General features: G+C 39.6%; 1 long non-coding RNA gene across 1 annotated transcript in view; it reads right to left on the reverse strand.

The window, feature by feature from the left end:
• Positions 1 to 25,410, reverse strand: part of LOC146561511 (uncharacterized) — a 512,369-nt gene that overhangs the window by 272,897 nt on the left and 214,062 nt on the right. The window contains exon 4 of the long non-coding RNA XR_014894894.1: positions 7,966 to 8,053. This is a non-coding gene — a long non-coding RNA (uncharacterized LOC146561511). The remainder of the gene's footprint in view (positions 1 to 7,965; positions 8,054 to 25,410) is intronic.

Raw genomic sequence — 25,410 nt, forward strand, 5'->3', positions numbered from 1 at the left:
ACCCTCAAAGATTTTGGACAAGGTATAGAAATAATTATGGAGGTATGGAGGTTGCGTAAGTAACCGGGTGTAGAAGCTTGGCCAAATCAAACATGAGGAACATAAAGAATGCGATTTAGATGCCAGATACGCCGGGGTCTGGGTTAACAATGGTGCTGTTGACCAACAGGGTGCCAGTGTAAACTGTGCTGAAATTTGCTGTTGCCCATAGACAGACAAAGAAGAAAGTGGAAGGCATGCGGTGTAGCTCAGGAGGTGGAGCGGTCCATCTACTAATCAGAGAGTTCAAATCACATGGTTGGTGATGCAATCCCTGATGCTTCAGTCTGCAGCCAGCGCGATGCTGAAGGCCAAGTTGCTCTCCAATCCATCCATCAGAGTGTGAATGTTAGATAGAAAACAGTTAGGTAAAGCGCGAAAAAAGAACTTTTATGAATGAGGCATGTTGCAAAGAACACTTTGAATTTTCAGTTAGAGCAGAAAAAGTCTATAAGAACAAGCTAGGTTAATAAGAGCTTGTTCTTATAAGTTAATAAGTCTTCATACTGAGAAAGACCACTGTAGGTGTGATGTTTGCTTTGCAAGTGTTTATTTGTTATACCCAGTGTTGGGGAGTAGTGGAATACATGTACCGCCGTTACGTATTTAAAATACAAAATATGAGTAACTGTATTCCGTTACAGTTACTGTTTTAAAAGGTGGTATTCAGAATGCAGTTACCACGACAGTATTTTCCCGTTTCATAAGGCTATGAACTCTATATTTTTGGTTTCCATGCCGGTGGAAACCCAAACAAAACACGCATTAAGAGTCTCTCATGTCTGTGTCTCAATCTCGCGGCCCATGTCACCTCTACTTGCGGCCCGCATAATAATGTGAAGAAATATTATAAAAAATTATTCACAAAAATGATTTAATATTCAGACAATAGGCAGAGTGTTACAGGCATAGCCCTAAAAAATGTAGCCTCATGGGCAGTGTAGCCTGTGCTGCAGGGAGAATGGACTGCCGTTATGTGTCTGTGAGCACCAGGGAGGGAGAAAAGTAAGAGATGTCACCGACCAGAAACGGGAGTTGGAAGCATGTAAATATATAATGTATATATACAAAGTTGACCCAGACAACAAAGTAAAGCTAGTTTTCAGCTACGAACCCGACACGGAACCCGACACGGAACCCGACACGAAACCCGACGTTAGCCAGAGGTCTCTTTACGGTTTTATGCCTTTACGTTTCGGAGCCACAGACCTGTTTTATATTCGCGCAAAATAGTTTTCTATATGAGATCACTGCAAAAAGTGCAGCCTTACCTATTTTACCCCCTACTGTTACTCATTTTATATTAAGATTTAAAAATCTAGTTGGTATTGGTATGGCGAATAATCTTCAGTAAAAGTAATAAATCACACAGCAATAGTACATTCATGTAGTTGTAAAAAGCATGATAATATATTAAGTAATCCAAAGTATTCAGAATACGTTACTCTCATTGAGTAACGTAACGGAATACGTTACAAAATACATTTTGGGGCATGTATTCTGTAATCTGTAGTGGAATACATTTTAAAAGTAAGGGGGTAGTATGAGGGTTATACCCCCTCATTTAACAGTAGCTGTGTACGCTCAGGTTTGGGTACGTGATAAGAAGCATAATAATAAGGATTTCTAAATTAATATCTGGAAGCTTCAGAAATTCTAAAGACATGGTCCGTTGCGTTAGAAGCCCAACTCTTCCACTGAACAACAGAGATTTTGAAACGATGGTTAAAGACTGAGTAGCACATTATAACTCAAAAACATTTCAGCGACTACCTGAAATCACACTTTGTAATACAGCTGATCTATGTTCATCCTGTAAATGTGTACCTTTTCATTGCAACAGTAAACATCTGGCAAACGTTTGTAGCTGCAAAGATGCAAACATTTATCAAAGCACAACATAGCTCATGAACCAGTTAGAAGCAGTTCAAAATCTGGAAAATGTCTCTCTGTGAAGTTTGACTGGAACTTTTTTTATTTAAAATGCAGAGACATTTAGGGTCACAAACTAGAAAGCAATTAATGTGCTTCCCTTCTTATATGCATCCACAGAGAAAGCTGACTGAAGGGATTGATAACTCTTTGAACTGAGCCCCACTACAAAGCACCCACAACGTGTGTGTTGACTCAAAATCCTCCAAAATGGTTTCAATGAAAACAAAACAACCGAGGGACACTTTGGCACCATCTCTTGTTTAGATGTGATATGTTCAGATGTACATATAAAATGGTAATAATATTTAAGCAAATAACTTTTTTTAGTTTGACAATAATGTTTCATGAAACATGAGCAAAAAGCATCTATGCTAAGCTGTGACATACTGAGAGAAATACTAACTTTCTAACAACTGTTCTTGTCTTGTATTTTATTGTGATTGGCTTCTACCCCTTTTTTGTGGAAATTTTATCTAGTTGGCAAATCCAAATGCAAATCTTATAACAAATTTTAAGGTCAAAATCCATGCAAGAGAGCTGATTTACTTTTTAAACCAATCTTTATCGAGTATGTGGCTCAAGTGCAACTTGACTCTGATCCTACCCTTGTGGCTTGCTGGCAACTTTTTCCTTAACTTACTTATGGAAATCACTCCCCTATAGTTCTTCCTGAGGTCTAGAAGGAGGCTGGTGGCTGAAACAAAGCACCGTCTCTATTTGTGCATTTCCAGACTTACCAGCACTGTCCATTGACTGTCCTCGCTCCACGCCACACAGAGAAGGCATGGAGGCTGTGGTGTTGGAGGGGTTGTCGGTGGAAATCAGAGGGATCCAAGGGGAAATTAACCAGCACTTAGCTCCACACATGCACACCAGGCCTAGCTAGGAGACAGAGCTTCAGATCCAAGCATGGAGAACATGAAAGAGGCACCATCTCTACTGCCGAAGGGAGGAAATTCTCCCTCACCCCCTCTTTCACTATTGGTCTTTCGCAGTCTCTTAATCTTACTTGCATTTGCTCCCTGTCCTCATCTTTCAGTCTGCCTTCTTCCACTCGCCTTGTCTGCCTCTCTGTCTCCTTTCTAAGGAGGTTTTTGAGCATGCATGTGTTGTGTTGTTCTTTCTTTTCTTTTTCTTTCTTTTCTTTTCTTTTTTTTTTTTTTTTTTTGGTCAAACAAAATGTCCAACAGACATCAAACGTGTGGTGGAAAGGGAGATGTTTGGAGGGGGGCAAAGAAGAAAAATACACTATACAGTGAACAGGCTTCACAAAGGGTAGCCCTTTGACTAACATCCCGGGGACATAGTTTTATTCTCACACATACACACAGACTCATATGTCCCCTATGAGTCAGGGTCACTGCATTTACAAGGCACTTGGTGTACAGTGACATCATAACAGCCCTCCAGTAAAAAGATAGGGCTGGGGGGAGGGGGGCTGAGAAAGACACGATTTAGATTTGGCAATAATGGCCAAAACATTTGACATAAGATTATATATAACAGTGCAGAAATAATGGCTGAGAACCAGTATTTTTGCACTGTTAAGTATTACTGAGTGGTACTAAATGAAAGACAACAGTACAAACGTCTTGATGCATGCTCAATCATCCAGGTAAGTAAATCTCCAAAAGTTGATTCTGTTCATCTGGACGTAGCGTTTTGTGGGAGAAACGTTTCATCACCCATCCAAGTGACTTCTTCAGTCTCAGCTGACTGCAGGTTTCTCCAATCTTATAAACAGTACATTTGTATAATGACTGAAACCAGCCCACTGAAGGAACAATGGGCTGGGAGGTCAGTTCCTTAATCATAATTATGCAAATTCTCATGACCATTGATCAACAACCACTGACCAAAACCCACTGATCAAAGACCACTGATCAATGGCCATGAGTACCATTCACAGAGATTTGGGGAATGGCTTCAATCACAGCATTGTAAGATGGCGAAAGATGTATCCTTAGGCCCCCTCCTTGATTCAGAGATGGTCTTTCCCTTTTCACGTAAATGGCCTCCTTGACTCCCGCGCTCAAACCAGCGTTCCTCCCTGTCCAAGATGTTACATCCTCATCACTGTAAGAGTGTCCACTGGCCTGTAGGTGTAAATAGACTGCAGAGCCCTGGCGTGACGAGGTAGCTCGTCAGGCCAGGGCTCTGCAGACTCCGCAGACTTCAAGCAACTTAAAGAAGTCCAGACGCTTTTCTTTCCAAGTTCCTTAGACATCAAGGGAGATATGGCTTCTTTTTGTTTATAAACTTTTACAAGACTGGACTTCTTTTTCAAACTACTGTAGATCAACTGTCGATAACATCTTATAAGGGGGAAATCTAGCACTGGAACGGCCGGTCATCTTAATGTGCATCCATTAGAAATCTGGATATTCTGGGTATTTTCACACGCTTAGCAAAACGCCTCCTCGCCCATGAAGATAATGAAGTATCAGCTGATTCTAACATATGTAAGCTTTAGTTGTTTCAACTTCATTTACTTTCTTAGTTTTAATTGGCAGAACTCAGTTCCATCGTCAGCATCTAAGCACACTTTACAGCCCACAACATATTAAATGCTTTTTCAAGTTGAGAGGCTGTAAGTGGAAACAAAACTATCATGTAACTTATTTTTAAAGTACACAGAAGATTCCATGACTAATTAATCAAACTAGGTTCAGAAAAAAGGAGTGTCTTTAGTGGGAGTAAATTTGTATGCTTGACTCTTGAGCCACAATCAAGAGTTGGGAGTTCGCCTTGTAATCGGAAGGTTGCCGGTTCGAGCCCCGGCTTGGACAGTCGGTCATTGTGCCCTTGGGCAAGACACTTCACCCGTTTCCTACTGGTGGTGGTCAGAGGGCCCGGCAGCCTCCCCTCTGTCGGTGCGCCCCAGGGTGGCTGTGGCTACAATGTAGCTTGCTATCACCAGTGTGTGAATGGGTGGATGACTGGTTGTGTAAAGCACTTTGGGGTCCTTAGGGACTAGAAAAGTGCTATACAAATACAGGCCATTTAAAAAAATAGACAGTGGTGGAGCCAGAACATTTTGACAGGGATGCTCAGGGCTAACCTACAATGCGATTTTCCTTTTAGCCGTACCAGAGCCATATGAGAGCGGTGACCAGACAGCTTGTAGCCACTTCTTGCCACCGGAGTCTCTGCCCCCGACAGCCCACACTTTCAAGCAAATAGAAGGAAATGCATGGGATACTTTTACTATAACAATGAAGGAATAACCTTGTGTATTTGTACTAAATAGCAAATAAATAACAGGTTGAGAGAACTTCAGGATCTTGGTTTACATTTTCTGTTTTTCTCATTGTTTATGACACCCCCCTCTTTCCTCTCTCTCTCCTCCCCTTCCCTCCCCTCCCCTCTCTCTCTGCAAGCCCACAGCCCAGCAGTAATTCTGTGTTTATCAACTCTTTATTATGGCCCTTCGCATCATCATTTACAATGGTAGCATCTGCTCATTGCCTAGCCTGAGCATGGGGCAAATTGCTTTTATAGGGAAAAAACAGCCAACGAGGAGACTCACACAAGAACACTCACACACACATGCACACACACACATGCACCCATGTGCACACACACAGACAGCAGTAGCCGTGCACAAACCCAGACACCCGGCCTTTTTGCAGCGGTTGTTAACTCTCATGGCAGAATCACACACAAGCACTTCTTCTAACAGGATCAAATGATTAGCCGGCCACCATCGGTGAATCAAAATGAGTCCCAAACCCAATGAGGGAGCAGTTTTGATTTTCCTTCTATTTTTTTTTAAACATCTACCTGACGCCGCAGTGTGAAAAACAAATATCACATCTGGCCTCGGAGCTCTAATTTCTGTGTTTGGTTCGGTCTAATTTAGCCACTGCAGCAACATGGGAAACAGTGGGGAAGCAGAAAATGGCAAGACATCCTGTCTTTGTTGTTCGCATTTAACACATTAGCGCTCCCTAAATGATGGGGACGAGGAGATGGTGAGGTGAACGTGTGGAGGAAAGAAAAATTAAAGCAGTGCTTGTTAAGAGCCATCCTTCCAATTATGAAAAGCTTCATCTTGCAGGGAAGTGGAGTGCGAAGGCAGCAGTTTGGTTTTGTACAGATGTTTATGTATAATTGACATGACAACTGAATGTGAACTGCACTGAGGAAAATGTGATGAAAACACGCTAGCTGATGTGATGGATGAGAAGATATTCCATGAAATGCTGCTAATAAAGGAACCCTGAAGTGTCTTTTGTTTTTTAATTTATTTTCAAGGTTATTTCTTGAGGAATTAAGATTGCTCTTTATAAACACCATAAATAAATAAGACAATGGTAGAAGACTATTGATAGCCTCTGTTGAAACTTGCAATAAATTGTAAGGTCCCCAAGTTTACCAAGTGATCATTATGTCCCTGAACATAATGATTGGAAATGTATAACCACCAGCATCATCTCCTCAAGAGGGCTATATGGTGTTTCTGTTTCTCGAGTTTGACTTGAATTATATAACAATTTATGAATCAGAAAAAGGTCAAAATACAGATTAAAGAATGTAAAACATTATATAAGAAGCAAAAAAGGTTTATTCTACCTCAAGTCACCAAAAACTCACATTTCACACTTACCATTCCAGTTTAATTTCGAATTTGCCAAAATTAGTTTAGTAAGGAATTGAAAACTTTTTCTCACAGTTTCAGATGCATTAGTCATTTTTAGGGTTAGTTCGTTCTTAGAAATAACAGAACATCAACAACAATTTGAAGCATCATGAAAGAAATGTGAATTTTAGAGTGTTTATTGTGACACCAATGTTTTTTGCACACTAACATTGGGTTGATTTAATGGAGCCTTCCCATTCACACATCACAGCTATTGGGGCCTCAGTGTCTTGCTAAGGATACTTGGCTACAATTAAAGGAATCTGCTTATTTTTGGATGGCATATTATTATGTTTTTAAATATGAAATGAACTGTGCCAGTATTTATAATAATTCAGCCTGACAACTGATTTATTAGAGCATTTGAATATTACTACAGTTTGCCGTCTAGGCTCATTAGTCTCTGCAAATATAGCAGACATAGAAACTGGGGAGTGATGAGTAAACATCCCTCAAGAGCCTACAGGTGGGTCCCGGAGTTGGTGCAAAGACTGAAACAGTAGGCGGAACTATAGGGTGGCATCAACACTGACATGTCGGGTGTAATACAGTTCTTACCTACAAGTCATGTACTATGATATGGTACAACAAGTTTCTAATGAAAGATAATAATAATTATTAATAATAATAATTTTGAGCAAGTTTCTGACGTGTCATTCCAAAGATATTTCATAAATAAAACTATACCAATAAGAGTGACATAAATAAAATATAAACTAAACTCAATTTTAGCAACATTAACAGTACTCAATATAATTTGGTGTTTTGTTTCTTTACTGGACAGTTTGTGTTTATATCACTGCGCAGTGACATAAACTCAACCTGTTAAGAACAGATTGCCATGGTCGTAGCTGTCACTCAGTGCAAAACTCAGACATTTTTCTTTGCTCTGTGTGTGTGTGTGTGTGTGTGTACTGATGGTGGGTGGCGGTGGGGGGTTTGGATCAAAGATCCTTGACATTCACACACACATGCACAGAAACTACATTAGGATGCTGCTTGATGCCATTGCCCAACAGGTCTTTAGCACACAGTTACTACCGTGCCCAGAAGCAACTGAATAATGAGTTAGCATTATGTGATGTTCAAACACATAAGTGCTGCATGTACTGTAAACAGCTGTTTCATATTTATCCCAGACACAATCCCTGTTCCAAGATACAATCCAGTATGTTACCAGTTTAATGTCCATATATAGAGCATAAATAAATCCAGACTAGGTTTATACTTTCACATTAAAGTGCTATGACCTCTTTGTGTGAGATGCAGCTGGCATAATTTATGGCCAGTGTGTATCATATTCATAAAAGCAATGACTGAAGAATGTACATTTTCATATGGAGGCTCACCTTTATAGCAGGAGCCTCTGTGTTGTGGATATTAGGTTTGGGAGTCCCCTCTGTTGTAAGAAGCGTCTCTGCTGGGACCTGGCTCATTCTGTGGGTGTTCATATAAAAACACAGAAAGCAAAAGAAATGATAGTTATTCACAAGAGTGATGTTAAATTATAAGATGATTTAGATGTTATTACTCTTACTATGTTGTCTTTTAATTTCTTTTTTGTTTTGTTGTGGTTTTTTTTTTTTTTTCAAATCTTACAATCTCATTCTTCTTGGAGTTTTTGGTAAAAATTAAATATCATCAGGATTCTCTTACAGCAAACACCAAAATAACCTCGCGACTCTGAGAGAAGCTAAAGACTTAATTAAAAAAGAACTACATTTCTGTAATTCTTATAATCTTATGATTTGAAATCAAATTTTATTGTTAAGCTTGTAAAACTTTTAGCTGAGATTAAAAGCTGCTGCTGGCATGATCTCTTGGCATCAGACAGGTGATATTAAAAACAGGTTTTCCTTTTTCTGTCTGATGTACCTGTTAAATATTACCTGTCACCCCTGAGACCCCTCAGTTGAGAGCTATTCATTTGTCTGGATGCACGGAAAGCTTTTGAGAAACTAGAAAGACAACTACTAATTTCATACTTTAGAAAGGGTTTGGCAAAACCATTTTTTTTTTATTAATTAGTGTATACAGGTCAAGTCTCTTGAATTTGTATTAAGATTCTTAAGATTTTGTAATAGCCAGAGGAACAAGGCAGGGTGCCTGCTTTCACCGCTTTTCTTTGCTGCCGAGCCCTTGCATTAGTCATTTGTAGCACACAGATATGAGTTCTTAATGGCACATGGTCATAGATAAGTGTTACATTATGCAGATGATTTTCTTTTATTCATATCTGACCCCCATGCTTTTTTACCTTGTGTCTTCCATACTCTAAATAGGCTTGAAATGATCAGTCTCCTGACTTTTTTTTGCAGAAAAATAAACTGTTTTCTGAAGAATCAACTGTATTGTAAATACCTTTCTGTCTTGCTCTGTGTTATTGAAATATTTTGTGGCTAACTCAACAATGGAAAGCTTGGATGCCCCCCATGGTCAAATTTAAGTATTTTTAGTTCCATGCTTTTTCATCAACTCGCTTATTTATTTCAATTATCTGAAAAAATTCTGAAACAAATTCTAGAATATACAAAAACAGAGGCATGAAAGGCACCTCAAAGCTTTTGATCTACTGCTGGGCTTCTAAAATGCAGGAGACCCAGTTTTATATTGCTGATTGAAGACCATTGTTTAGTCTAGCTAGCATATTGTTTTGTTAAAAGATAATTTTGTTTAAACAAATAACTTTTTTCTTGTTTTTTTCAAACATAAATAGGGCAGATACTTTCCATCTATTAATGCTTTATATGTACAATGACTTAATTATTTGTAATGTAACTTCAAAACTGAAAACTTTCACTCTTGCCTGAGAAACCTCTGTGGAAGGGCTCTGAAGGCATTTTGTGGAATAACTAAAAGGTTGCAATGTTTACTCTCACTCTTGAGTTCCTTTCCTCAGTTCTGTTCACTCTTTAAAATAAAATAAATTTACTTAAAGAATTTAACTAACAAATTAGATAATTGGAATTGAATCAAAAATAAAAACATTATTGCCAGAATATAAAAAAAAAATCAAGTAGAATCATGTGGCACATTGTGCACTCAGTTCATCTTTAGCACAGACAACCTTAAAGGACTGAGTTCTTACAAATAAAACAAGTGTCCCTGTGATCTTCAAACGATGATATGATAGAATTAACACAGAGAAAAGGACAAAAGGGTTCAATTTGGAAGGCTGTCCCTGTAAGTGTGTGTGTGTGTGTGTGTGTGTGTGTGTGTGTGTGTGTGTGTGTGTCTGTCTTGTTATGCTTCTTGCCAGAGCCAGAAACACACGAGCAGAGAAGACAGGGAAAGTGAATGACACCCACCATATACAGATTTATTATAATTATTATTCGATTTTATTGAAAGTCAGCTTTGTTGCTTGTTTAACCAACACAACTTTTATGAGAGTCACTGGATATCGGGATGTGTGTGTGTGTGTGTGTGGCCTATCAGTGATACAGTGCTTTTTACGGTGTCAGGTTTTGGGTTGTATCTGCTCGGCGTTTTGAAAACCCTCCTGGTCCAATCATCATACACTTTCTCTTTCTGGGACGCTACACACAGACACACACTCAGTTCAATCTACACACCATTACACACTCAGACACAGACCTTGTTTATCAGACAGAATCCTCTGACTTGTGTGTATGTGTGCACGTGTGTGGTGTGAACCGGTGCGCATGTAAAGCTGACAGTGTTTCCCTTGTGGGGTGCAGACAACAAACAAGGTCCCTGGTGGTTTTTACTGAAAGAGAGGATACAACACCCTCTCACAAACACAAAGACACACAGAACTCTTAGATGTCAGCTGCTTCATGCCAACCATGGCCATCTGGTTTATGTAACCAGCTCTGGCATTGTACATTTGACCTCTCTGGCTGTGTGTTTGTGTGCATGTGTGTGTGTGTCTGTATATGTGTGTGCACTGCTAGGTGAGGGGCGAAGGATATCGGTGTACATTTGACCTCCAGATTCTTTATTGCGCTGCCACAACCACACTGCTGCACCCTCCAGGGAGTGTCCTCGTATGTCTTCATTTCAGACAGGAGGAGGAGGGAGGACGTGCAGAAAAGAGCACGAGAAGCCAAAATGGCTAAGGAAGAGGAGAAGGCAAGAAATCACACTCTCAAACACACACACACACACACACACACACACATGTCCTCAGATAGAAAATTAATAACCAGAGAGGATGAGCCTCCTAAGTGACCGTGCTGAGCTCAGGGTGAACCATAAACCATTCCTGTGTTTTATTGAAATGCCATCGTCTTATCTTTAAATCTCCCAAATAGCAGCCAAACTTCCAGAGACACAACTGTGTGTGTGTGTGTGTGTGTGTGTGTGTGTGTGTGTGTGTGTGTGTGTGTGTGTGTGTGTGTGACCTGTAAAGGTAAATTTGAAAGCACTGAGAGAGCTGTAAGCATTCTGACAAAGACTTTCAATCACCACTCCACTACAAGTGTAGGAGGCTTCATATGTGCAACTTCTGAAGGTAGCTGAGCGAGCCTTTTGAATGTGGTATTTTAAGAGCTGCAGTGTTATTTTTGAAGAATAGTATGGTGAAGAGACGTCAGAAAAATGACACAGGCCTTCAAAGTATTGTACAATGGATATAAATTAACAGAAGACTTGGGATTCCCAGACATGCTTATGATGATTTTTTTTCCAAAATAGCTTTCACACCGGCTCACTCCTTGGCGGCCGCTTGTCGGGGCCTGGGGCTCGCTCGGGCCCCTTTGGAGGTGGGGTGCCCCCGGCCTCTCGGCCTAGGGCTCGGTCACTCAGGCGCGGCTGGGGGCCGGCGGAGCTCACGGGCGCGTCACTGCAACTCCCCCTGACTTCTGCTCCGCGGCTGCTGGGCGAGCCCTCATCTGGGACTCTCCTCAGCTCTTACTGGGACAGTGGCGCGGCTGCCCCTCTGTTGGTCTTCCATGGTCTCTTGTGTTCTGGGGGCCTCTGGATGTCTGGAGTTTTGATCTCCTCCATACCCACTTCACACCCTGGAGGACGGGGCTGTGGCCCCCCCACACTCCCTAGCAGATCATTACATGGAGAAACCTTTGGAATGCAAGCATGCTGATCCACACAGGTATGCACACATGGGTATTCACAGACGCGGACTAAAGCTTTCTTGGCTGCTGCCTCAAAGCACACTGTGCGCTGTCTATCTTGCGTGCTGCACAATATCGTTTATTACTTAGTAAATACTGATATCTATGACTAGCTAGTTTATTGTGATGGTGCTTTGTTTTCTCTATTATTATGTTGCTCTTTGTTGTTTGCTGTCTCCTCTGTTTGTTTGTTTGTTTGTTTGTTTTTTTTTTCTCCATACAGGTGACCCAGGAGTTTTTTTTTTTTTTTTTTTTTTTTTTTTTGTCTCTCTTCCCCCCCCTTCTCACCGTCTCTTCTCCCCTTTGGTTTTCTTTCTTTCTCTCCCCCTCTCTCTCTCATTCATTCCCCCTGTCCTATTTATTAAAAAAAAAAAAAAAAAATGACAAAGGATGAACTGAAGCTCTGCCATCACGTAATGTCGCATACTGCTGTTTCTGATGTCATTTAAGAAAAAAAAAAAACAAAACAAAACAAAACAAAATAGCTTTCACATGTGTGTCATGCCAGACTGAAAATGTTAGGACTGTGGATTTTAAAGCTAGTGCTGCATTTGTATTGATATGGTCTAAAGGCGTATTGTACAAAATTTGGTGGATGAAATAAAAATAAATAAATAGTTGGAAAAACAGCAGAGTGAATGGATTCATGAGCATAAAACTGATGTAAATCACATTCAGTGGAGACTCAAACAATGAGTTAAACTGTTTCAAAGTTATTCTACTAAATTTTACAGTTACAAATTACAAAGATGAATTTATGTTAGCCCCGTAAATAATTGCCAGAGAATGCTAGTTTTATTTGTTTTTTAAATTTGGGGATTTTATTGAACCTTTTGACAACTAAAAAATTAAATTAAACATTAATTTGCATGTGTGAATTTAAGTGTATTATTTTGCTATATCTGGCATTTTTGTCTAAATTATTGCTTAAAATTTTCTGTTTTTCAGGAAACAAAATACTGATGAGGTCTTAAAAAAATCACAAAAATTATGCATCAAGTATAACACAGCTGGCATTAAAGGGTTAAAGAATGAATCTCGATGAATTATTATTAAAAGACTGTTGCAACCGTAAATCAAGCTAACACTAGCTTATGTCAATACAGGAAAAAATATTAACATTAAAGTAATATATAATTTAAGATGTGAAAATTATATTTACCATTTCTTTGCAGTGTTGCTATATCTGTTATTGTGTTAATTATGTACCTGAATTGTTAAGAAAAAAAAGCACACAGCTGCAAAAGCAAACAGCAGTGCTTTTGCAGCTAATATAATATAATATTGACAATAGTTGTGTTTTAATACATATAAGCTGTAGAAATGTAATAATAGCAGGTAATATCCCAGTATAACCTGCTTCTGTGCCACTGCTTGTGTGTTCTCTTGGGTCATCCACCAGGGCACTGGCACCTATCTGAGGGTGGAGCCTGAGTGCAATTTTACCCCCAGTCCAAGATTTCACAAATGACCCATCTTGGTAAGTGTTGGCTTTTTGTTTTATCCAGATGTTAAATGAAGAAACTAGAAGATGTTATATTTCAAGTGAAGTCATACGCTGATTTTGGCATTAGAGGTTTTTGAAAAACGTTTTCCGTAACCTTGGATGGATCACCAGTGACCTGGTTAATGTTAAGGGGTTAATATCTGGGAAATACACTGGAGCTTATATAGTGTTTTTCTACTCTGCAGACTAACTGCAGACTGAAAGCACCTTTTAATAAAAGCCAGTTTTCAGTTTCATTTTGTTAATAAATTCTTAGATTATGTTGTAAGTGCGTTCTTATGCTTTTTATGGTAGTACTAGTATGCTTTTTATATGGAATTTGTAGACCATTTGCTTAGCAAAAAACACTTGTCGTAATCAAATGTAGCCTTGAGCCCTCTCTGTAGCTCGGTCACATATTGTTAGAAAAAAATGCCAGAAAAGAGGGAGATAAACAAATCTAGCCACTCTTCATATTAAGGTTGCTTCCAGCATAAATACAATGACAAAATGAATGACAATATCAACTTAAAACTGATATTTTTAAGTGTCTTTCTTTGAATCTGCTAAAATAGTTGCACCTAACAGGTGGCTTTAGTGAGGGAGAAAAAGCAGGTCATCTACTAATTGGAGGGTCGATCCCTCACTGCTCCAGTCTGCATTCCAAATATCTTTGGGCAAGACACTGAGTGTGTCTGAGTGTGTGATGGTGTGTCGATTGTTCTCTGATGCATCTATTGGAGTATGAATGTATTAATGTAGAAAAAGCAAAGATAAAAGGGAATGAGGGAAGTTGCAGAGAGTGCTGAGGAAGAGTAGGAAAGCGCTGTATAAAAACCAGCCCATTTAAAGCTTTAGTGCAGGCTCTGTGATTAAGATGTCTGAGAGAATTAATTTCTGTAATATTGGCTATCTTTAGGTCCTGCACGAAACCTTTCTTGGAGTCGTAATATTTCTAAAAAAGAGGCCAGACCTGCCCTGCAGTGCTATCAACTGTTTTAATTATCTGTCTGAAAACAAAGTGTGACATCCCCCCTCCTTTCTTCTGAAGCAGCTTTTGACCTGATATGAAACTTTGTCTTGGAGTTAATCAGAAATTTTGCCTTCTTGCATGCCAGTTGTAAAGGGGATATATCCATCCAGGCATTAGCATTAGAAAGAAAGAAACGGTGGAAATGAGAGGAGAGGAGAGATTGTTTGGCTGCCATCTTAACTGAGTGTGCCTAGCCAAGCCCAGCCAGGAGAAAATATAAACCCCAGAGAATAAGGCTTATTTTGACTGGTGGCCAGTTAGGGGATAAGAAGCTACAAGGGTGTGTGCGTGTATACACTTTTGTGTGTGTGTGGAGAGAGGTGTGTGAATCATTGAGCATGCATGCCATAAAAGTAGCCACCCGTCTCAGGTGTATATGTGTGTCCAAATCTGCATCTAAAGCCTTTTCCACTCACGCCTCCATTTCCATAAGGATAAATGTCATTAGCCAGGCAGCTAGCGGCAAGACGCTACTTTTCTCAGAGTAAGTGTGAGGGGTGACTTTGTCCCTAAGAGAGAGAGTGAGTGAGAGAGAGGTCTGATACACAGACCAGACACAAATCCTCTTACTCGAAAAGAAAGAGAAGGTTTTCGGGTGGCGGCTTAAATCGGCCATTGTGGGTCTACTTTAAGACTTCCTCTGATGCCTTTCTGCCTAGCGCTAATGTAAATAAATGAGCCCCAGTAGGAAACTGAGTAGGAAATGAGGGCAGAAGGTAGAGGGGGATCGTATTCCTTGCTCTGACTATGTAACACACAGCTGGCCTGACTGGTAACAGCACCTTTCATTGTGGATGGGGGTCCGCTGTGTGGGCGATCTTAGTGTGTGGATAGTTACACTATCCTCCAAAGAGGAGAAAAAAGATTAAAGGGAAATTTGTCATAATAATATGGACATCCTGATATGTTTTCCTGGTTGAGTGGTGAAGGCTAGAAGCACTTTCGTGAATTTCCTATTGACAGCTAAATCTCACTACTACACCGCTATCTGTAACAGTACACACTGCACCAGTGATCATCAAGATGAGAGAACACAGTTAGGTTCCCAATCACACCCCACCTACAGAAAGTGTTCCTTTTTCCTCAACTACTACAAACACAACATAGCCCATATTGAGCCATAACAACAAACAACAGTTAAGACAATAGCTTCATTGCATTTATGATGGTACCCCATAAAGGCATGGTCACACCAGAGGCACGTGCAGTAAGTGTGAATACTAAACCATGGAAATTATCCAAGGATTTGCTCACAGAGGGGCCGTAAAGCCATGCTTATGTTTATGTTGCCCTAAATTACTTGCTGCTGGTTGCAGCTCTCATTTGATTAAGAATTTTTTTCCCCTCCTAAACTAATTTTCAGTAGTTGTAATCAAAGAAATGTTAAGGAATGCTGGGATAGGTTCCAGGCATGGATGGATGGCACTGACTAAACCTAAGCAAGTAATTAGCATCTGAAACCTACCATACTAAATTACTGACAAAAAAGGTGATGTCGAAGTGGTTCCAGATACTCTTATGCTTATCTTTTGATGGAAGGTCTGGTCCAAGGTCAGATGATTGTGAGGTTTTTGTTCTTCCTCACTGTGAAAATGACGATAAATGTGAGTTCCTATGCCTTAAAAAATGTTATTAAAGGGGTAAAAATATAATGAGAAGCAACCAAGGGTTTGACCAAGCAGCTGTGACAAGTTAGGAGTGAGAATATGTTGCTCCGTTTGCTATTTACCATGAGATAAATTTGAACTCATTCGTGGATTAAGATTTGACTAAGTCATGGCTGAGAAATTTGGCAATGAAATTTACCCAATTCTATAGATTTAAGGACTTTAAGTCTTCATTAAGTGGTCCTCCTATAAATTGATCAAATTATAGCTGAACATGTAGGCCAACATACAGTACAAAACTGCAAAACACCTTGTTTCTTTATATTTTGCAAGGGAAATGGCAAACAGGTGTAACAATCTAGTGAAATGTACAAACATAGATGGAAATATTGTATATAAGGCAACAACATAATTAATAATGTGTATGTGTTAGTCCCCATAGGGAAATAGTTCAACAAACAATGTGAATGAAGCTGAAAGGCCATATTTGGTATGACCACCTTTATTCTTCAACTGAACTCTCTAAGGGAAACTTTCTTGTAAGTTGATGATTGAGCATGCATCAAGACTTTCTTGTCATTTCTTTATAATGGATTGCATTTATATAGGCACCCAAAGTGCTTTACAATTCCACTATTCATTCACACACTGGTGCAAGCAAACCATAGTTGTAGCCACAGCTGCCCTGGGGCAGACTGACAGAAGCGAGGCTGCCATATCGCGCCATCGCGCCTACTGGCCAACACCAGTAGGTGGTAGGTTAAAGTGCCCAAGGACACAACGACCAGGACAGAGAAAGCTGGGGTATCCAACCGGCAACCATCCGGTTACAGATGAGCTTCCCAACCCCCTGAACCACGGTCGCTTTAAGAACTTTAAAGACTTTAAGAAGTTGTTAGGAATAGCTCTCCAAGCTTCTTGAAGGATATTCAAAGCTCTTCTTTGGATGTTGGCAGCTTTTTGTTCTGTTCTCTGTCAAGATGATCCCACATCGAGGTCTGGGCTCTGGGAAGGCCAATCCATGACTTCCCCATTGTGTTTTTTTTTTAGCTTTAAAGGGTTTGGATGAGGTTTGGATAACCTTTTTCCTTTAATAAATCAAATCATTTACAAACTCATTTTTGTATTTACTTTGTTTATCTTTGTGTAAAATTACAATTTTGTTTGATGATGTGAATCATGTAAATGTGATAAACATGCAAAAAAGAAAGTGGGTACACTCTTTCTCACATTATTGCATGGCAGGTTTTGAGCCAATAGCTCTTTGGCTAAATCACCCTGTTCACCTTGTTGCAAAAATACACTTTTATGTCTGTCAAACTGGGTTTTTTCCCCACAGATACAACCAAAGAAATTGGAACAAATTCTGTGTTTTTGTAACAGGCTTCTAGTAAAAAAGTAAAACTTTGAAAGACCTTCAGAAATGCCTGGGGAACGAGACTACTAATAGCTACTAACTACACGGCTACATCTGGCCAATAATCAACCATCTGAACTTTTGCACTGTACATCGAACCTTGTTACCTCTTGGGAATTATGAATATTGTGTGTCCAACATTTTAATCAAAATATAGCTTTAGATATCTTTTCTTTAACTCTGAAACAATATTGGTCTTCAGAAAAGTAATCCGTTTTAATCAGCGTAATATATGCGGTGAAGAAGTGTACAATCAGACATCCCAAGATATTTCTAGAGGTTTACTCAACACCACTGTCCTTTGGGGTGACCCAGTGACATCATATATTCCCTTATTAAAACTGCTCTGCTCTGACTTTAGTGCAAACACTACATAAACAGCCTAATCACCGCCGCCGTGGACGCAAGTGTAGCTGTAGGGCTCGCATCATCACACACACAGAGACCATCATGTACTGCAATCATACCACTGTACCATATTCATATTACAAACACACACAGTGATGTGCGATGATAAACCACATGCCACAGACAGGGAGGGAGGATCAATGAGCTTAATAGAAAGTGACATAAAACAATACCAGATGGCCAATCAGCACTCAGCAGAAGTTGAATGATACCATGAGAAACAAGCAGCACAGCGTTGTCCTCATTTTTGCTTTATAGTATTAGCTCTCATTGGTCATGGCATTTAAAAACCAAACATCTAAAATCTATAAATGTCTAACTGAACAACTAGCCACCTATCCCAGCCATTCACTGTCTTTCAGTGGCCTATTGCTACTCTTATCGCATGTGTAGAGGCAAGCTATAGTTCAATCTGACTAGAATAAAAAACACTGTACTTATATACTTTTAAAACCACATCATAAAATGTTCATCTGTTAAAAACTTGCAGGAATTATTCATAACACACTGTCTCACCTCTATTAGGTTAAAATTCGGGAAGTCAAAGTTAAAAGTTTTTGTTAAATTTTTTACTCACATACTTCAAAATGTCCACCGAATTTGTCAGCCTCTCTATTCATGCAATTTCTTAACCATCACCCCTGCTGTCTTAGACAGGGCTCACATTTGTACCTGATCTATTTTGATTTGGAGGATAACGTAGCAAGTATGTCTTTGGTATTAAACCAGTGTATCCAGAGTGCACAGAGAATAGGGAGGACACGCAAACTCAATCCAGAAACTGAGAAACACAGAGTTTTATGATTACATGACAGCATGTCAGTTCAGACCAGTAAGCAACCAACTCATGTATTGCTGCTATGCTACAGTTACATTTTAGACTGGATAATACAGACTTTGAAAACAATCTTATTGTGAACATAACTGTTTCCCAAATACTAACAATGTCATAACAAAATTAAGTCAAAATGAAAGTTACAATTAAATATAGCTGTGCTAAATACAGTTTTCAATCTGAACTCCATTAACAAGTTCTGTTACATCTCAACACTAGCTGGATAAATGTATGAAGTAATGCAGCGCTAACGCATTAACGAGCATCATTTTAATGAGATTAAAGCTGACAGCACTAGTATAAAGTCATCGTCATGGACATCAAGGACTGGATCAGAACCAGATACTTACTTTGATGTAAGTTGAGTGGAGGAGAATGGATAGACGGACGGATGAAGTTCTTTCTTCAGACAACTGTTGGACAACTATGTAAGCAGTTGTACAAGTTTTACCATTAGAAAATTCACAACTTGTTGAACCTTTGCCTTATTCTAAAGATATCAGCCACTCGACGCCGAGCTTTAGATTGACACAGCAAAGCCTCTTCACTGTTGTACTGTAGTGTAGCCTCTCGTGGTATATTCCTGAAATATACAGTGAAAAGTGAAGGAGATGACATATGATAAGAGCTGTGAGACAGGTCTAAATTTGTGGCATTGAAGTTTAGACTTGTGAGCCAGCTGAACGCCCCGCCAACAGCCAAAGTTTTTGGGGTAAAGATGTTTTATAAATGCTTTCTAGAAGATTCCTCTTCAGCTGTCAATGTTGTCAACCTTACATTTGCTTTCTGCAATTTCTCTTTTGTTCCCGTCATGCACCGACAGCAAACCTCTGGAAATGAGTGGGGATTCATTGCCCTTTTAGAAATTCTGACAAACAACTACTCAGCCTTACAGAGCCCAGCTATGGCCTGTTGAGTAAAGCAACTTCATAGCCATTATAATGTGGATACGCCATTCATTTTAGAGGCGAGTATGTTTGCTTGCCGCCGTCTTTCTCTCTGTCAGTCCCCCTCTCTCTTCTCTCTCTTTCAGCCCCCTCATGTCAGTGAGGTTCACATCATCCTCGTTAAGCGTTTGTCTCCAGTCTAACTCACAGATGATTATTCATTTAGCCGCCTTAGACAGCTCCCGTCAGCTACAAGGACTCCGCTCATCCACCAAGGGACAAATCAACACTCGTTTTTTTTTTTTCTCGTTCTCCTCCTCCTCCTTAGTTCTTTCTCCACTTCCCGTCTCTCTCCTGGGCTATTACACTGAGTGTTATGTTTACTATAACCCACATGCTTGTTAATTATAAATCACTGGGTCCTCTTACGTTCTATTAATTGGTACCTCCTCTCTCAGTCTATGCAGGAGCACTGGCAAATAAATTCAGGTAAGGCTTCATTAAGTGGCACTCTCACAACAGATCTTGACACACGGTACGGAGGCAATAAAACAAGGCTGTTTGGAGGGGTGGAAGGTTTTCAACAACTGTAATCAGTGTTTTACAGTAGTCGGTGGCACAATCTGCAAAGTGCCAGGCCTGCTACTCCCTGTAGGACCAAGAAAAGGAGTCAGCACTGGAGAAAGCGACGAACTGCGATACAGCCGTGGCACAGTTTGACTTGAGTTCATCTGACCATTTTCAAAAGAATACGCAAGAGTACTTTGTCAGTCATCAAAGGCAGTTCATCAAAGCCACCAACTTATTTCTGATGCAGCTGTTGTTTGACCTAGAAAGGTGTTGGAGAGTATTCAAAGTTTAATGACAGAGGGGAATTGATGCCATATTGATGCTAAATATTAAATATGAGCGTCTTTTGCGTAGGGCAAACTTTAAAGTAATACTGATGCAAGACTCTTCCAGTGCTTTTGTTTGTTTGTTTGTTTGTTTGTTTGTTTCATCATTACAATATTGAGCATGTTCAGGTTATCCAGAATCATTTCATGGTGGTTGTGCTAACCTTGTCTCTGAATGACTAAATCACAAAGTTTATTTGGCATAAACCAGGCAAGTGGTGAACGACCTAGGGTTAAGGTTAGAATGCATTTCCTCTCATGGGCTACAAAGATAGAAACTACGAGATGTTACCTTTCAAATCAAATATTTTAATTGAGCTTAACCTTAGAGTTTTTCTGTTATAAACTTTATATTTAGGTATTGCAAAGAAGAAGAAAAAGGTAAATGCAAAACTAACCAAAATCCCCAACACTGAACTTGTCACTAGATGGACGTTAAAGCTCCTTTTCCATTTTAGCTACTAGTCATTATAGCAACATGGCCAGGCATCCCGTGACATAATTAGTGTGCGACAAGAAAGCTACAACCACGGTGGACGTCGAGGCGACGATATACCTGCTACTTGGTCCGTAGCTTTTTGTCAGACTCCGTTTTCAAAAATGGCAGTTTTGACGTAACAAGACGCTCGTATGACTCATCAAGTGACACCACCGACAACGTCGCATTTTAGTAGCTGCTTGGATTGCTTTGCAACCCTGCTGAACAGGTACTATTTTTGTACCTGGTACCAGGTACTATGATCTAATGGAAAACTCTAAATACCATAGTGAGTTGATCTGAGTTGGTACTAATGGAAAAGGGGCATAAGAGATTAATTAGCAAGCCGATCAATTACTACATCATTTATTAACGATATTAAAAAGAGGATAAGATGCATAATGATCTTTCAGATTTTGCGCTGCGTGTTACCTGATTGATTGATCTATCACACCATACATTCAATATTCTGTAGTAATTTATTAGAACGGCACATTCAATATCAAGGGACATAGGTGAACAAAAATGAACATCCATTTTTCAATGCCCCGCTATTTCCACGGCATTGAATAATGTTTTGTCAAAGCCATCATTATCTCACATTTACGCACAAGGTGTCCTTTTGCTGTGCTGCATGATGCGCCAAGCTCTGGCAATAGTGAGATCCACCTGGCACAACTAGTCATTTTTGCAGGGGTCAAGGGTGTGTGAGGTCAGGTTTAACCCTAAACCGTCTTTCCCTACTCCTGACCAAACACTTTTTAGTGCCTAAGCTAACCAGGTAGTTTAGTGCTTAAATTAAATAGTAAATGGACTGTCTCTTATGTAGCCAATTTCTAATCTATTTAAAGTCAAGTTTGACTTGACTTCGACTTGACTGACTAGCCCTTTTCTAATCTACTTGAGCACTCAAATTAACTTTAACAGAAGTATGTAAAGCTAATGACAGGACACCTTCACCTGCAAATACAGTAAGTTGTTATTTATTGTTCTGGAACTTGAGCTGAGCAGGAATCCACGGTCTAGATCCACAGGAGAAACCCTGAGCAGGGGGCCTATTGGGCAATCGTGGCTCAGGAGCAGTTCGTCTTGTAATCGGAAGGTTGCCAGTTCGAGCCCCGGCTCCGACAGTCTCGGTCGTTGTGTCCTTGGGCAAGACACTTCACCCGTTGCCTACTGGTGGTGGCGCCAGTGTCCGGCAGCCTCGCCTCTGTTAGTGCGCCCCAGGGCAGCTGTGGCTACAATGTAGCTTGCTATCACCAGTGTGTGAATGTAGTGTAAAGCGCTTTGGGGTCCTTAGGGACTAAGTAAAGTGCTGTACAAATACAGGCCATTTACCGATTTTTTCAATCCAGATATGAGCCAAAATGAGAGAGAATGTTTTTTGGGGCAGTTTTTGACTTGTTGACTCAATAAGTAAATTTTCATTCAAGTGTGTGAGCATCTGATCCTGGTATCCAGTTCTTGTAATATATCCACAAACCTGCCATTCTTCAACCGTAAGCCTCCTTCAGGCCAACTGTGACATTCCATACTAAAAGAAATGTCAGACCACTACGTACAACGATGCCTGATTGTGGTGTTTACTTTAATTATAAGAAACAAAATAACAAATCGTGTGTAATCACCTGTAGTTTTGAACTTGTAATTTGACAAAATATTTTCCAGACTGGATAATTCATGCAGAAATGCAAAGAGTCAGACGTGCACGGAAGCACAAAGAGACAAAGCGGTCTCAGAGATAGAGCAACTGAGGGTTTGCTCATGGACCTGAAATGACTGGGTACAGTATCACGCCAGAGAGCTCCATTAGAGATAATTGGATGGATTTCATATTAATATATGCTCTGTCATTTAGCATTGCACACAGGCTTAACCTCTGCGAGGGATTTCATCCCCTGCCAAGTCCTGCAATCATACACTTCACACTGATCATAATGGTTGGAATACTGTTCCAAAGCAGGCAGAATGTTAAAGAAGTGTTGGGGAAAAAAAACTGGAAAAAAGGGGAAAAAACATGTTTCTTTTAATACCTTTTGCACTGACTTATTTAATCTTCTAAATTTAATTGCAGCATTGTTGTTACATTTCAAAGACACTGGTGTACAGGTGGACACATTGACATCTCACTGCTGCCTCTGATCTACAAAGTCATCTTTCCTCTAAAATTTTATTTAACATATATTCTTATGTAACATTTATTTATGTGAATATATGTTATATATGACCTAATAAAGATTAATAACATTATAAGCTGGTATTATTAGCTTTTAACAATTGTTACTTAATATACTGTTTCATAATGTTAATAAAATCTTTGCGATTCTTATTAGCTTTTTTAAATCAATGTAAAGTTCAGCTAGTGTGCCCGTTATGTCTTTGCTAAACTTTGTCGAGCTTAATTTTTTTATTAGGATTGACATGAATTAACAGCTTTTTGCAGCATGCAGATCTAAAGTGGGAACATTGCTTTATATAATAAATATAATATAATAAATATTATCTGTTCTGTCACAGCTCCCTCATCTAGAATTGATGGTTATTAACAAGTAATTTTTATGAGAGCTTAAGCAAGTCTAATCATAGTATAAATATTTTTCAGACACACACACACACACACACACACACACACACACACACACACACACACACACACACACACACACAAACACAAAAGTACTGAAAGTGGAAAATGTTAACTTTAAAATAAAGTCACATACATTTATTTTGGGCATTGCAAACACATTTTTATTTGAGTGCTCCAAATAGGTAAAAACTTTGTTAATAAAAAATGAATAAATAAATAAATCCTCTCTCTACCTTCAGTCCCAGGTGGATCTGGAAATTAAAAATAATTGACAAAGGACAACAAAACTGAAAAAAAAGAATTTAAAAGATAAATTTAATAATTCAGTAGAATTGTCAAATGCCAGTGTTTTTCTCTGAGTTTGAAGTCAAGCATTAACACTTTTGATTTCTTTTCCACATTCACAGTAATCAAAACCAATTCCTTTTTCCACTAGAATCCACTAGACGCTTCTTTTGTCACAGTGAAATGCCACACAGTAACAAAACTACCTAAGTGATTATGCAAATGTGGGCTAGTAATTTAAACTGTCTGTGATAAAGATATCTTCCTCCTATGGGCATTTATGAGGAAAAAAACACACAAAGTTTAAGCCAAGATTTATTTGGGTGGAAAAGAGAATGTTTCTTTGATCATGGCTTGAGTGTCAGGGTTAATTACACAGGTTGCAGAGGCTAATGCTTAATCCTATTTCTAGCCTTTTTAGCATCTACCCTCACCAACAGCAACACCTGCTTAGAACAGCATTTCAACTCAGTGACACCCCACAAAATGTCTCCAGTACACCGGGAAGTCAGCAGTGGCTCTCCCTAAATTGGCAGGGGCAAAAGAGGCCGGAACAGTAATAGGAAGATCCTCTTCAAAAAGCCCCTTCACCTTTTTTTCCCTCTCACTCTCCCTCTTCCTCCTCCTGTTTTGCTCATCAGAGAGAAATCTCTTTCAACTAGCCGAGAAGGTTTTGGACAACTGTGCAGTCTGACATAATTATCAGTGGCTTGGCTTTAATCACACTCTCCTCGGACTCCTCAGCGCACATTATCTGACACCAAACACAGACGCTCTTCTGCCTGAAACAGGCCAATTTAGCCTCCTAATGCCACTCAGAAAGCCAGCCGTCACAGACAACTAGAGATGGACAGAGAAAAAGCGGCAGAAAGTGAGAGCGAGGGAGAGGCGAGGCGTAATTATGCACCATATTTTGGCTTTGTTGTTTCCTCCCCCCCTCCCGTTATGCTTTTTTTTTATTCCTTTACTTTGCGCACTTTTAATAAGTCTGAAAAAGTGTCAGTTTGATTCAAGTCTAACAAAGCTGTGGATGATTTATGTCAAAAGGTTGCGGCAGAAAAAAAAGGAGTTAGGCAAGATTTGAGAGACAGTTTCAAGGTAGCAAAGCTTCAATTAACCCGAGTTGCCTGTATAGGATATCATTTGAATGACTGCTGAATTAATAAGTGCTTTTTGAAAATCTCTTGAAATGTGTTCTTGAGATACATCAAATGTAATCAAAGGAAATTAAATTCTTGTACCTGGCTTAGGATAATTTGAGGTCTTTTCAAATCCATGTTGAAGCTCATCAGAACTTGAGCTTCGTACATGAGCTGGAACCGGCTATAATTGTTGTGGAATTTTGCCTTGTTTTGCTTCACAATTACTTACAAGTCTGTAAGTGGCAATTTGGCGACTCTCAGAACTGTGTTTTGGCTCATGATTTGCATGTAGAAGTGAAAATTAGTGGCCACATCCCCAAGAACACTTCCAACCATGATTCTAAAAATAAAAAGGGACCTTCGGCAATGCTTAAACCACAGCTCTAAGAGATGATAATATTTGTTCTGGCTGTCCCTTCTCCATACTCAAATGGGTCAGAGAAAAGAAGGAGTGGGTGGTGGAGTTGTGGGTGGAGCGAAGGGAGATAACTTCAAAGTGATAGAGAGAGAGAGAGAAAGATCACAAACAGTAGCACTTGCTAATGTGTTCCCAGGATGCAGCCATTCCAACCAGACCCCTGGACCTTTGATACCGTCTTTGACAGAACATCCTGCAGAAGAAAAAAAATGAGCCATC

Source organism: Mchenga conophoros, linkage group LG13 (assembly GCF_057382185.1).
Source record: "Mchenga conophoros isolate Kocher_MC1m ecotype Shallow Benthic linkage group LG13, M_conophoros_male_GT1.1, whole genome shotgun sequence".
Lineage (NCBI taxonomy): Eukaryota > Metazoa > Chordata > Actinopteri > Cichliformes > Cichlidae > Mchenga > Mchenga conophoros.